General features: G+C 32.0%; 1 protein-coding gene across 2 annotated transcripts in view; it reads right to left on the bottom strand.

The window, feature by feature from the left end:
- Nucleotides 1-7,104, bottom strand: part of LOC142334336 (uncharacterized) — a 34,065-nt gene extending 26,961 nt beyond the window's left edge. The window contains exon 1 of one of the 2 annotated variants that reach the window (XM_075382302.1): nucleotides 6,926-7,104. The gene's annotated coding sequence lies outside the window, so the exon portion shown is untranslated. The remainder of the gene's footprint in view (nucleotides 1-6,925) is intronic. The other variant, XM_075382303.1, reaches the window with a different exon arrangement.
- Between the last annotated feature and the right edge of the window lie 5,126 nt (nucleotides 7,105-12,230).

Below are 12,230 nucleotides of genomic sequence, written 5' to 3'. Positions count from 1 at the left end.
ATAGTGATAAAATCATTGTAATAAGGATAAAATCAAAACCTAAACCGACAACAATTGTTAACGTCTATATGCCTACAAGCACCCATGATGATGATGAGGTAGAGTGTGTATATGAAGAAATTGACGAAGCAATTAAACACATAAAAGGAGATGAAAATTTAATAATAGTTAGAAATTGGAATGCAAGCATTGGCAAAGTCAAGGAAGGAAATATAGTGGGTGAATATAGGCTGGGCAAAAGGAATGAAAGAGAGGACCGACTTATAGAGTGTTGCACGAAGTATAATTTAGTAATTGCCAACACCCAGTTTAAAAATCATAATAGAAGAATATACACATGGAAAAAGCCAGGTGATACTGCAAGGTATCACATAGATATATCATGGTTAAGCAAAGATTTAGAAATCAACTTGTCGACTATATAGTTTACCATGGAGCAGGCATTGATAGTGACCATAATTTAATGATAATGAAATGTACATTGGGGTTTAAAAACCTAAAGAAAAGGTGCCAGATGAATCAGTGGAATTTAGAGAAGCTTGAGGAAGAGGAGGTAAAGATGATTTTTGAGGAGGATATCGCAAGAGGACTGAGTAAAAACAAAAGGTAGAAAATGTAGAAGAAGAATGGGAGAATGTTAAAAAGGAAATTCTTAAATCAGCAGAAGAAAACTTAGGCAGACCAAAGAGAACTGGCAGAAAACCTTGGATATCAGAGGATATATTGCAGCTGATAGCTGTGTGTAGAAAGTATGAGAATTCTAGTGATGAAGAAAGTAAAAGGAAGTATCAACAATTAAGAAATACTATAAACAGGAAGTGCAAACTAGTGAAAGAAGTGAAAGGAGTGGATTACAGAAAAGTGTTCAGAAGAGGAAAGAGAAATGAACATTGGTAAAATAGACAGAGCATATAGGAAAGTTGAGGAAAATTTGGGGGTACATAAATTAGAATCTAATAATTTGTTAAACAAAGATGGTACACCAATTTATGGTACAAAAGGAAAAGTTGATAAGTGCGTGAAATGTGTTGAAGAGTTATACGGAGGAAATGAATTAAAAATGGTGTTAAAGAGGAAGAAGAGGAAGTCAAAGAGGATGAAAGGGGAGAAACAATACTGAGATCTGAATTTAAGAGACCATTAAAAGATTTGAATGGCAGAAAGGCTCCTGGAATAGATGGGATACTCGCAAAATTATTGTGCAATGGTGGTAAGGAAGTGATTGATAGATTATACAATCTTGTGTGTAATATTTACAAAAAAGGGGAAGTTCCATCAGACTTCAAAAAGAGTATTATAGTCATGATACCAAAGAAAGCAGGAGCATGTATATGTGAAGAATACAGAACAATTAGCTTAACTAGTCATGCATCAAAAATCTTATCTAGAATTCTGTACAGAACAATTGAGAGGAGAGTGAAAGAAGTGTTAGGCTAAGACCAATTTGGTTTCAGGAAAAGTATAGGGATAAGGGAAGCAATTTTAGCCCTTAGATAAATAGTAGAAGGAAGGTTAAAGAAAAACAAATTAACATACTTGGCATTTATAGACCTGGAAAAGGCATTCGATAACACAGAATGGAATAAAATGTTCAGCATTTTAAAAAAATAGGGTTCAAATACAGATATAGAAGAACAATTGCTAACATTTACAGGAACCAAACAGCAACAGTACTAATTGAAGAACATAAGAAAGAAGCTGTAACAAAAAAAAGGGAGTCCAACGAGGATATTCCTACATAGAACTATGTAGAAGTATGTTCTTTACATAGAACTAGCAGTTAATGATGTTAAAGAAAAATTTAGATCTGGAGTAACAGTACAACGTGAAAAGATACAGATGCTACAATTTGCTGATGCTATAATAATTCTAGCTGACAGTAAAAAAGATTTAGAAGAAACAATGAACAGTGGATGAAATCCTACACAAGAATTACCACATGAAAATAAAGAACAAAATGAAAGTAATGAAATGTAATAGAAATAATGAAGATGAACCACTGAAGTAAAAATATGAAAAGAAAAGATTATGGAGGTAGAAGAATTTTATTTAGGAAGTAGAATTACTAAAGATGGACGAAGCAGAAGCGATATAAAATGCTGAATAGCATAGGCTAAACGAGCTTTCAAATTTAAATTGATGTAATTTTTGTTTACATGAAAAATTAATTTAAACGTCAGGAAATGATTTTTGAAAGTATATGTTTGAAGCGGAGCGTAGCTTTATATTGAAGTGAAATTTGGACGATCAGAGTACCTGAGAAGAAAAGATTAGAAGCTTTTGAAATGTGGTGCTACAGGAGAATGTAAAAAGTCAGATGTGGTGAAGTGACAAAATGAGAGGTGTTGTGGCAAATTGATGAAGAAAGAAGCATTTAGAAAAATATAGTGAAAAGAAGAGACAGACTTATGGGCCACATACTAAGGAATCCTGGAATAGTCGCTTTAATATTGGAGGGACAAGTAGAACTAAAAAATTGTGTAGGCAGGCAACGTTTGGAATATGTAAAACAAATTGTTAGGGATGTAGGATGTAGGAGGTATACTGAAATTAAACGACTAGCACTAGATAGGAAATCTTGGAGATATGCATCAAACCAGTCAAATGACTGAAGACAAAAAAAAGAAAGTTTTGTTTTTAAATTTTGTCCTCAAATCTTGCATCTTAATTTAATATACTACCTGACATTGCTGATTGATGAAATTTTGCACAGTTACATTGGGATCCACACGAGTGGTCGTTACTACAAGGCAGCGGACTGCAGGGAGGCGTCCAGATCTGTCCTGTGACGTTGAGGGGCAGGCACACAGGCTTTTACGTGCAGAGGAACTGGAAAGGAGATTGCCACTGAAGGCCAGGGAGAGGGCCAGCGATAATAAAGGACGAAAATGAAGATTATACAATTTAACATAACTTGAATCACCCAGCACTGGCATATAATTTATTGACCAGATACGCCTCGGAGATGGACGTGGATACGTCTCGTCTTTGAGCCGTACGTAATTTGCTCCCGACCGGGGTGGCATCTGTCAGGAGGTGGAGGTCATTTGGATATGCGGGTCTTTACCCATCAGAGAAGTTCGCCTAGGAAGAAGTTACATTAGGGCGAGAGTCACAAAGATCTAGCTTAACCCTTGTTATATATCGCTGAATATTCCAATCAAAAGGTTTGAGGAGTTGGCTGATATGGCGAGGGATCTTCTCGCGCATCGCCTGCACTAGTCGCGGGAGACATCAACGCATGGTCCATGCATTGGGGATCTGTTACGACTGATAGTCGTAGAAGACATTAATGGAAACAGCTGCGGCGTTGGACATTATCTGTCTGAACAGTGGAGATTTTTACACTGGTGTTTGACCTCAAAAGAGTAACCGAAGGGCACACAAAGGAGGAGAAGGCATCTCGTTTAGTGAGTTCAATTGAGGCGGTGTGTGCCAGTCTACCGCGAAGATATTCCAGAAAGGGGCACCCGCAGGTATATTTACCTGCAGGTATATATTTGTGGACCTCTGAAATCCCGAAAAAGAAGAAGGTCTGCCACTGGGCTAGGAGACGCATGACGAGGGCATATCTCCCTGCCCTTAGAGACATCCTTACAGATAGATATCGTGAATACAACAAGGATCTTGTTGGATGCATCCGAGAAGCTCGTAAGAGGTCTTGGAAGAAAGTAATTTCGGAAATAGAACTGGATCCATGGGGCAGGCCTTACAACATACTGGTAAGGACGGTCTTAAGGCTTAGAGCCCCTGTTATTCAGGATGTCCATATGGTTCGTAATATAATAGACGGGCTCTTTCCCGCAGGAGAGGAACTTAGGGTTGATGAGAGGAGTGAACAGGAGAGCCCTCCTCCTTTCACTTTTAACTGAACTTTTGGAGGCAGCAAAACGATTAGCTCCGCTAAGACGCCGGGTCCGGACTGGCTGCCGAATTTCCGCCAGGAAATGAGATGTCGGAGGGAGCCGGGGCGGATAGGTCCGCGGCTGAACGTTTATGGGACCCTCGAGCACATGGAAATCGCCTCTGCGCAATGAGACAGTAGGAACTCCGCATTTCGGCACACGACAGCGTTACACTCCCCTTTACCAGACGTAATGCACTACATGAGCGGTCCCAGGAACGGGAAAAATGATGAGATAAGAGTTTTGGTCGGCAGGGTGCGGGCACACATAAGTACTTAACAGCATTTAGCCGAACCCGTGCGAGTCCTACACTCTCTCACTAGTGGGGGGTACGTAAATGGTATTCCTCCAACTCATCAGAAAAAAAAGTTCGACTGATAATACAATATTCCAGCATTATTTTTGCAAACATTCCATCTATACGGGGATAAAATAAGGGTGCGGATGTAAAAAAAATTGCAAAATAGCTATGCGGGGTTTTTGGGGTCGCAGATGAAAAATGCGATGGCATTTGACATTAAAAAATAAATGAAAAAACTTGGTACGGGAGTTTTTGTGTTTTCGATTTGACAACATTTCGTCATAATTCTCTCTCTCTTTCTATATATATATATATATATATATATATACAGATGATTTTTGGCAGTAATGATGCATTATCAGAGATGGATCGAATAAGAAACCTTTTATAAAAACTCATAAAAACGTTTGTCGAAAATTGTGATAGTTAATTAAGTAAATGAAATAAAAACTTCACTATTTCGTTACTTTGTATAGTAAAAATGTTTGACTGAAAATTTGTTTGATATTTTTATAAATATATTAGAAATGTCAATATATGATGTTATCTTTTGAAATCCAAATTAACCTACTAATTAAACTCATGCAATGTACTATAATAATTTTATTAAAGTACGACTAAAAACTATAAATCAAATTTAATATTTTGAAAAATTTTTGTAATATTATTTTTCTGTCTTCTGAGACAACATGCATTGATTTTTTTATAGAGGATTAACTTTTGAATCTTTTTATTCTGGGAAATCAAAGTGATATTACATGCTCTACCAATTTTCTTCTAAGTTGTAATGATGCACCCGAGTTTAATTTCCAATCACAAAACTGAAAAGGATGTCACTTCACTCATCACAATAACATTTCAGTATCTATTCACAACATTCCTTTAGATTTTTTTTTCGTTTTTTCTGTCAGTCGCATAGCATCCACCATGAACACACATGAAAACTTAACTTTCTTTTTAAAAAAAATATAGTTTGTCAGAAAGAAATACATCTTACTACTACTATCTTATTCCCATCTGTACAAGTACATAACTTTTTAATGCAATAATAAGCCTACACCATAGGTATGAAAAAAAAACTGAAAGAATTAAAAGTTGTAAACTATCTTAAAACAACTTTTGTTCATGACAGAATTTCTTTATTTTTTCTTTAAAAATTAGAAAAAACTGTTCTTTACAAAAATGTCTGCCTTTCTTATGATCAAGTATTCTCTCATTGTGCCGGTGAGGTGTGAACATGGAGGTTCCCAAACACTTGCTTGGATTTTTCTATTTATGAGTTAAGAAATTGTGCATAATTTAACAGTGAAAAAATTAAGTTTTAAAAAGAATTTTAAAGCTTTCTACTTTGGTTCTATTATAATAATAAGTACCAAAGTACAATTTTTTTGCAAACCACATGCACAAGATCCAAAAATAAGAATTGAAAAGAAAAGAAGAAAAAATTGATTTATCATTAATTTTTCCATGGTGGTGATACAGACGGTAGGCAAATTATTATCAAATGAATTCATTAATCTTAAATAAAATATTCCAGTAACTTCCAGTTTCCCCATTAATTGGAAAAAGGTTTCGATAGTCAATAAATTGAATATAAATATTTTGATTTTGCATTAGAATAAAATGTTTAAAAATTACACATAGTAAAATAAACAAATAATAATTTAAACGGTTTTGCAAAAAGTGCATGCTAATATTCAATACTTTGTTTAAAATTTACATTAACCATGATTAACTAGTATTCAGTATATGCTAAAAACAGGATTTTCTAGTTAAAAAAAATTCCTACTCAATAAGGTACTTAGTACTTCACTGTAATCAAACATGATGATTTGAATGTGTATGTTAGTCTATTTATTAAATAGTACTTGAAATATCACCTCTGACAGTTGTATATAACTATTTCAAAAAAATATTTTTAATAAAAATTATATTCTTAAACCATCACTTACTAGATATTATCAAATATTTCTTACTTCATTAAAAATATATCCGTAAACACACTTAGTGGTATCACTAATTTAATGTGTTTATTTGTATAATACTTCATTTTTTAAATTTTTTAATGTAATTTTTGTTAAATAAAAGTCTACACATGTTAACAACTTCAAAACGAATATTTCGTTTTAAAGATACAGGTTTCGAATGGTTTCAATACATCAGCCCCCAAGAACGTTGATAAGGCTACCTTTGTTTTTCCTGTTTAGCCTCCGGTAACTACCGTTCAGATAATACTTCAGAGGATGAATGAGGATGATATGTATGAGTGTAAATGAAGTGTATTCTTGTACAGTCTCAGTTCGACCATTCCTGAGATGTGTGGTTAATTGAAACCCAACCACCAAAAACACCGGTATCTACGATCTAGTATTCAAATCCGTGTAAAAATAACTGGCTTTACTAGGACCTGAACGCTGGAACTCTCGACTTCCAAATCACCTGAGTTGGGAAGACGCGTTCACCACTAGACCAACCCGGTGGGTTTGAGAAGGCTAATGTTTGAATTTAGCTAATGTTACGCAACTTTTTTTTTATATTTACCACATAGTTAACTTTTTAATTAGAACTTAATTTCAGATTTGAAATTTTATACTTTAACATTATTTCATGTAATTTTAATAATAATTATAGTGTAATAATCACGTTCTTAAATTTATTTACAAGTCGAATAAAAAAAATTTACGAAAAGAAAATTCTAAAAATACATTGCTGTACTTACGTGGGCGATTTTAATAATTCCTATACTTAAGTTTGGAAACGTAATTATCAGATGTCCTAGCGAGAAAAAATGTACAATTAAATTACCAGTTTACCTTGAGCAATACTCTTGGATTAATACAAGTTGCAATTGCAACAGTTTATGGCATAAACGAACTAACTGATAAGCAAGTATGAGTCAGGAAATTGACGCTTTAAAACATAATCATCAGCGCATGCGTGTTTCTTACACACAGCGATGTTGTTATTACAGTGCTATTTCAGCAAATAAACACGTGCATAACATGAACGTTGTTCTGTAACTTCAGCTTAGTCATAAGCAAATTGCCCTTAAATGATTCTTGGAAAAACCTAATTCTAATATAAACCAAAATTCAGTTTAGTTACCTAATAAGTAACTTACAAATAATGTCTGATTATTTGTATAATTAGTAAAGACTTCATAACATATTTTGATGAGCCAGAACCACCGATGTACAACTAGCAAGGAAATCGTCATCCAGCACACTGTCTAGTACAAAGCTAATACTGTTGTTTGTTTTATTTCACATATTTCTTCTTTTTTTTGTGCAATGAATATAGCTCAAAATTAAATCTTTTTAAAAGCTTTTATTTAACTCGCTCTAGGAATATCAAATCTTGCAACTGCTATATCTTTTGATCTATCGTATGAAAATCAATGAAATTTGGTACACGTATGTAACTTCGATGACAATACAGCATTACAGTGTCGGAATTTGATATGACCGACCCCCACGCACCCACATGCTACCCCTACGCTAAATTCATGCATTTAGTTGAAAATTTTCGTTTCTCATGAACTATCGTATGAAAATGATTAAAATTTGGTACACGTATGTAACTTAGATGTGTAAAAATAAATATTTTTACTTTTTTAAAAGCTTTTATTTTAGTCTTAAAAAAAATACAAAAAAAAATTGCAAAAATATATTTGATTACATATAAATAATTATTTTTTAAAAAAGCTTTTCTTTAACTAATATTAACATTAATAAAAAAAGGAAACAAATTAGAAAAACCCTCTAAAAAGTAAAAAACAAGAATTAAATCAAATTGAGAATTTTAAACAAAAAAATATAATATATTAACAAATAAAAAAATGCACTGAAAAGTAAAAAATAAATTATATAAATATCTAATAAATAAATGTAATAATTATTAAATTTTAAAATTAAAAGTAATGAAAATATTTAGTTAAATAAAAGCGGGCGCAGTTTTTATAACAATGTTTTCGAATAAGTATTTATAAACATTTGCTGTATTTTAAAATATATTTTTTGTTTAATAAGGATGTTTAGTATATGTATATACTTTATTTATCTATAATAAAATAACTCAAGTTTTAATTCTTTGATGGTTCAAATTTGCACTGAGATGACCTCGGTGCAGGATAAGATTAAAAATAAAAATTAAATTTAAAAATCTTGCACAAAGTTATTACATTTTGACGGTAATTTGAAAAATTATTAATTATTATAATTGTAATCGTAATTATGAATTCGTTAAATAAAAATTCATAATTAATTAAAATGAAACTTTTAGCGGAAAGAGTGTGTTCAATTTGGCTTAGATTACAAGCAGAATTCGAAGATGAACTTCCAACTATGTGAGAACACGTACAAAGAAAGCGAGTGGTTGCATTTTCCAAGATACTTGTAGATAGTCATTCTCAACTGGAGAGGTTCCAGCAGACCTTTCCGCTACCAAACGTTGTTATTGAAAATTAAAATTAAGATTAATTGTTGTAAAAATAAATGTTGTGTTGTTTTAAATAAATTATAAAAACTGCGCCACGCTTTTATTTAACTAATTTTTTTTTTTGTCTTCAGTCATTTGACTGGTTTGATGCAGCTCTCCAAGATTCCCTGTCTAGTGCTAGTCGTTTCATTTCAGTATACCCTCTACATCCTACATCCCTAACAATTTGTTTTACATATTCCAAATGTGGCCTGCCTACACAATTTTTCCCTTCTACCTGTCCTTCCAAAATTAAAGCGACTATTCCAGGATGCCTTAGTATGTGGCCTATAAGTCTGTCTCTTCTTTTAACTATATTTTTCCAAATGCTTCTTTCTTCATCTATTTGCCGCAATACCTCCTCATTTGTCACTTTATCCACCCATCTGATTTTTAACATTCTCCTATAGCACCAGATTTCAAAAGCTTCTAACCTTTTCTTCTCAGATACTCCGATTGTCCAAGTTTCACTTCCATATAAAGCGACACTCCAAACATACACTTTCAAAAATCTTTTCCTGACATTTAAACTAATTTTTGATGTAAACAACTTATATTTCTTACTGAAGGCTCGTTTAGCTTGTGCTATTCGGCATTTTATATCGCTCCTGCTTCATCCATCTTTAGTAATTCTACTTCCCAAATAACAAAATTCTTCTACCTCCATAATCTTTTCTCCTCCTATTTTCACATTCAGTGGTCCATCTTTGTTATTTCTACTACAGTTCATTACTTTTGTTTTGTTATTGTTTATTTTCATGCGATAGTTCTTGCGTAGGACTTCATCTATGCCGTTCATTGTTTCTTCTAAATCCTTTTTATTCTCGGCTATAATTACTATATCATCTGCAAATTGCTTTTGAAAATGCAGAGCCACATTTTCTTGGAAAAAAAACAGCTGTAGTTTTCCATTGCTTTCAGCTGCGCAGTACTCAGAGGTAAACTAAATATTTTCATTATTTTAATTTTATAACTTAATAATTATTACATTTATTTATTTTTGATTTACTGGTTATTTATTGTTTTATTTTTGTTTAAAATTCTCAATTTGATTTAATTCTTATTTTTTACTTTTTAGAGGGGTTTTCTAATTTGTTTCCTTTTTTATTAATGTTAATATTAATATTAAATAAATAAAAGCTTTTTTAAAAAATAATTTTTTATAAGTAATTAAATATATTTTTGTAATTTTTTTTGTTGTATTTTTTATATGTATTAATGTATCTTACAACCTTACAAAGACAAGTTATTAAATTATTAATAATGAATTATGTTTACTACATTTAGAAATACTTTCAGAATTAGGATTTGTAGTTTACATGTATATAAGAGATAAAATTGATAAAAAAAAAAAAAACACAAAGAAAAATTAAATAAAACTTTAGATAAAAAAATAAACCAATTTAAGATATATTCATATCATCCACTTTACTATTAAGCTTATTACATTTCTTATTCATCAGCCCATTTTCATATTCAGCTTCTTAAAACAAATATAATTTTTTTTTTAAATTACCATTTCTGACTGAAATAGTTATTACATGAAAAATTGCCGATATCTAGAAAACCATTGGTCTAAAAATGCCTAATTTGTCAGCACTGTAAGAAAAGGCTGATTATTAAGTAATTAATAGACATACTTTTTAGAATGTATTTTTGCTCGTTTCTCGTAAGTTGGTTTTCGGGGCTGAAAGTAATATAAAACGGAGAAAATTTGAAATGAATTTGCAGCGCTAACAGAAATGAAATTGGAAGAAAAATAAAAATCACCCGCAACTTTGCGTCTTCATTATTAAACTTTAAACTCACTGGTAAAGATACAGTGCACCAATATACGATACAAACTTTCAATCCGTAGAATTGGCCGATACTTTCCACCGTTCTTAGTAGATACTTATGTATGTTAGTTGAAATGTTTGATTCAGGCTATTGTTTACAAGAAGAGGTTATGAACTGTAAAACGTTCAAAAAATATTTCACTATTTAAATATCAAAATGTTCCTATGATTGTGTGCTTTAAGCTTTGAAAATGCTTGGTCGATCTGACCAATCGACTATTTTACCAGTCATTTGTACTTACTGAACTTTAAGAAAGGCTCATAACATTATTTTTATTCATATAAATTTATTTTTTCGTTAAAAAGTAAAGCCACACACAATATTAATTTTTTTGTTCAATTGCTGACAAACCGGGGAAAACATTTTCAGCTAACTTGAATAAATGATTTATAAAGATAAATTTTGAATGTACTAGCGATCAGCGACGACCAAATGTTTGTTTGAACAACACGTAATAGAAATTCATATAAATATTAAATATGCTATTCTAAAGTGCAAAACGAATATCAAAATACATTTACTTTATTTTTCAAGGATTTCGATCATCCCCCACCATCATATCGCGCGTGTAGAATAAATTTTCACAAATAACTAATGATAACACTGTTTGACATAATTTTTGTAACATTACTGAAAACGCTCTTTTTGTGTTTCATTTCGCAAATTATTAAAATATTTATTAACAGAAATGTCCTACCAAGTCCCATTTCCAAGTACCTGTTAACCTTTAAACTTGTTAACTTGTTTTGAATTTCTTGGAATTGTTTATACCTGGCTTTACTTCCCATAGCGTTCCACGAGACTTTAAAGACTTTGTTATGTTTCTTTAAGGTTTCGTTTGATTCTGTCTTGCCTACAGTCAGGTGTCTTTCAGTAATTTTGTTGTAATTTATATGAAATTGCAAATTCTAGTAGTCGACGTTGCAAAAATCCAGCGGATAAGTTTTCTTATGTATGCGGCAGATTTACTTTAAAGTCACATATTAGACATATACCTAGTCTTTAGTTCAATCATTTGAACCAGGTACTTCAAATATAAAGTACGCTACCCTTGTTGACACAAAAAGGTGCTTCTCCCACCTCCGTATTAAGCTTAGATTAATGATAGACTTTTTTAAAGCTATAGACAAAGAAATTAATGGTTTCAAGTTCTTAAAAGAATTATTTTCCTAGTTAAGTAATGCAAAACTAAAAGAAGGTATCTTTATTAAAACTCAAATAACGAAAATTTTAAGAGATCAACTTTTTAAACAAAAATTAAAATATAAAGAATTGACAGCTTGAAAGTGTTTTATAAGTGTAGTGACGGTTTCTGAGTAATAAGAAAGATGAGAACTACAAAACCTCATAGATAAACTCTTAAAAGCCTACGAATTACTAGGATGTCTCTGACCTTAAAAATGTATTTCTTGCATTCTCATTTGGATTTTTTCCGGAAACTATGGGTGCAGTAAGTGACGAACAAGGTGAGAGATTTCACCAGGATATCAGAACAATGGAAGGTCGATACAAGGGACGCTAGTACCCATCTATTATTGTCGACTAATGCCGTTTTTTAATTTTACGGAACACAAGACAAATAAGTGATATATTTTGTTACTGTGTGGTACCTTTGTGTAACATTTTACACTTTTTTATTGCATGTGATCCTTAACAGACATGTTTTAATCCTATATCCAATCCTATATTAGCATGTTTTAGTACATGTA

The sequence above is a fragment of the Lycorma delicatula genome, chromosome 1 (assembly GCF_047948215.1).
Source record: "Lycorma delicatula isolate Av1 chromosome 1, ASM4794821v1, whole genome shotgun sequence".
Taxonomy (NCBI): domain Eukaryota; kingdom Metazoa; phylum Arthropoda; class Insecta; order Hemiptera; family Fulgoridae; genus Lycorma; species Lycorma delicatula.
The sequence above is the reverse complement of the archived record's forward strand: the minus strand, read 5'-3'. Positions and strand labels throughout refer to the sequence as shown.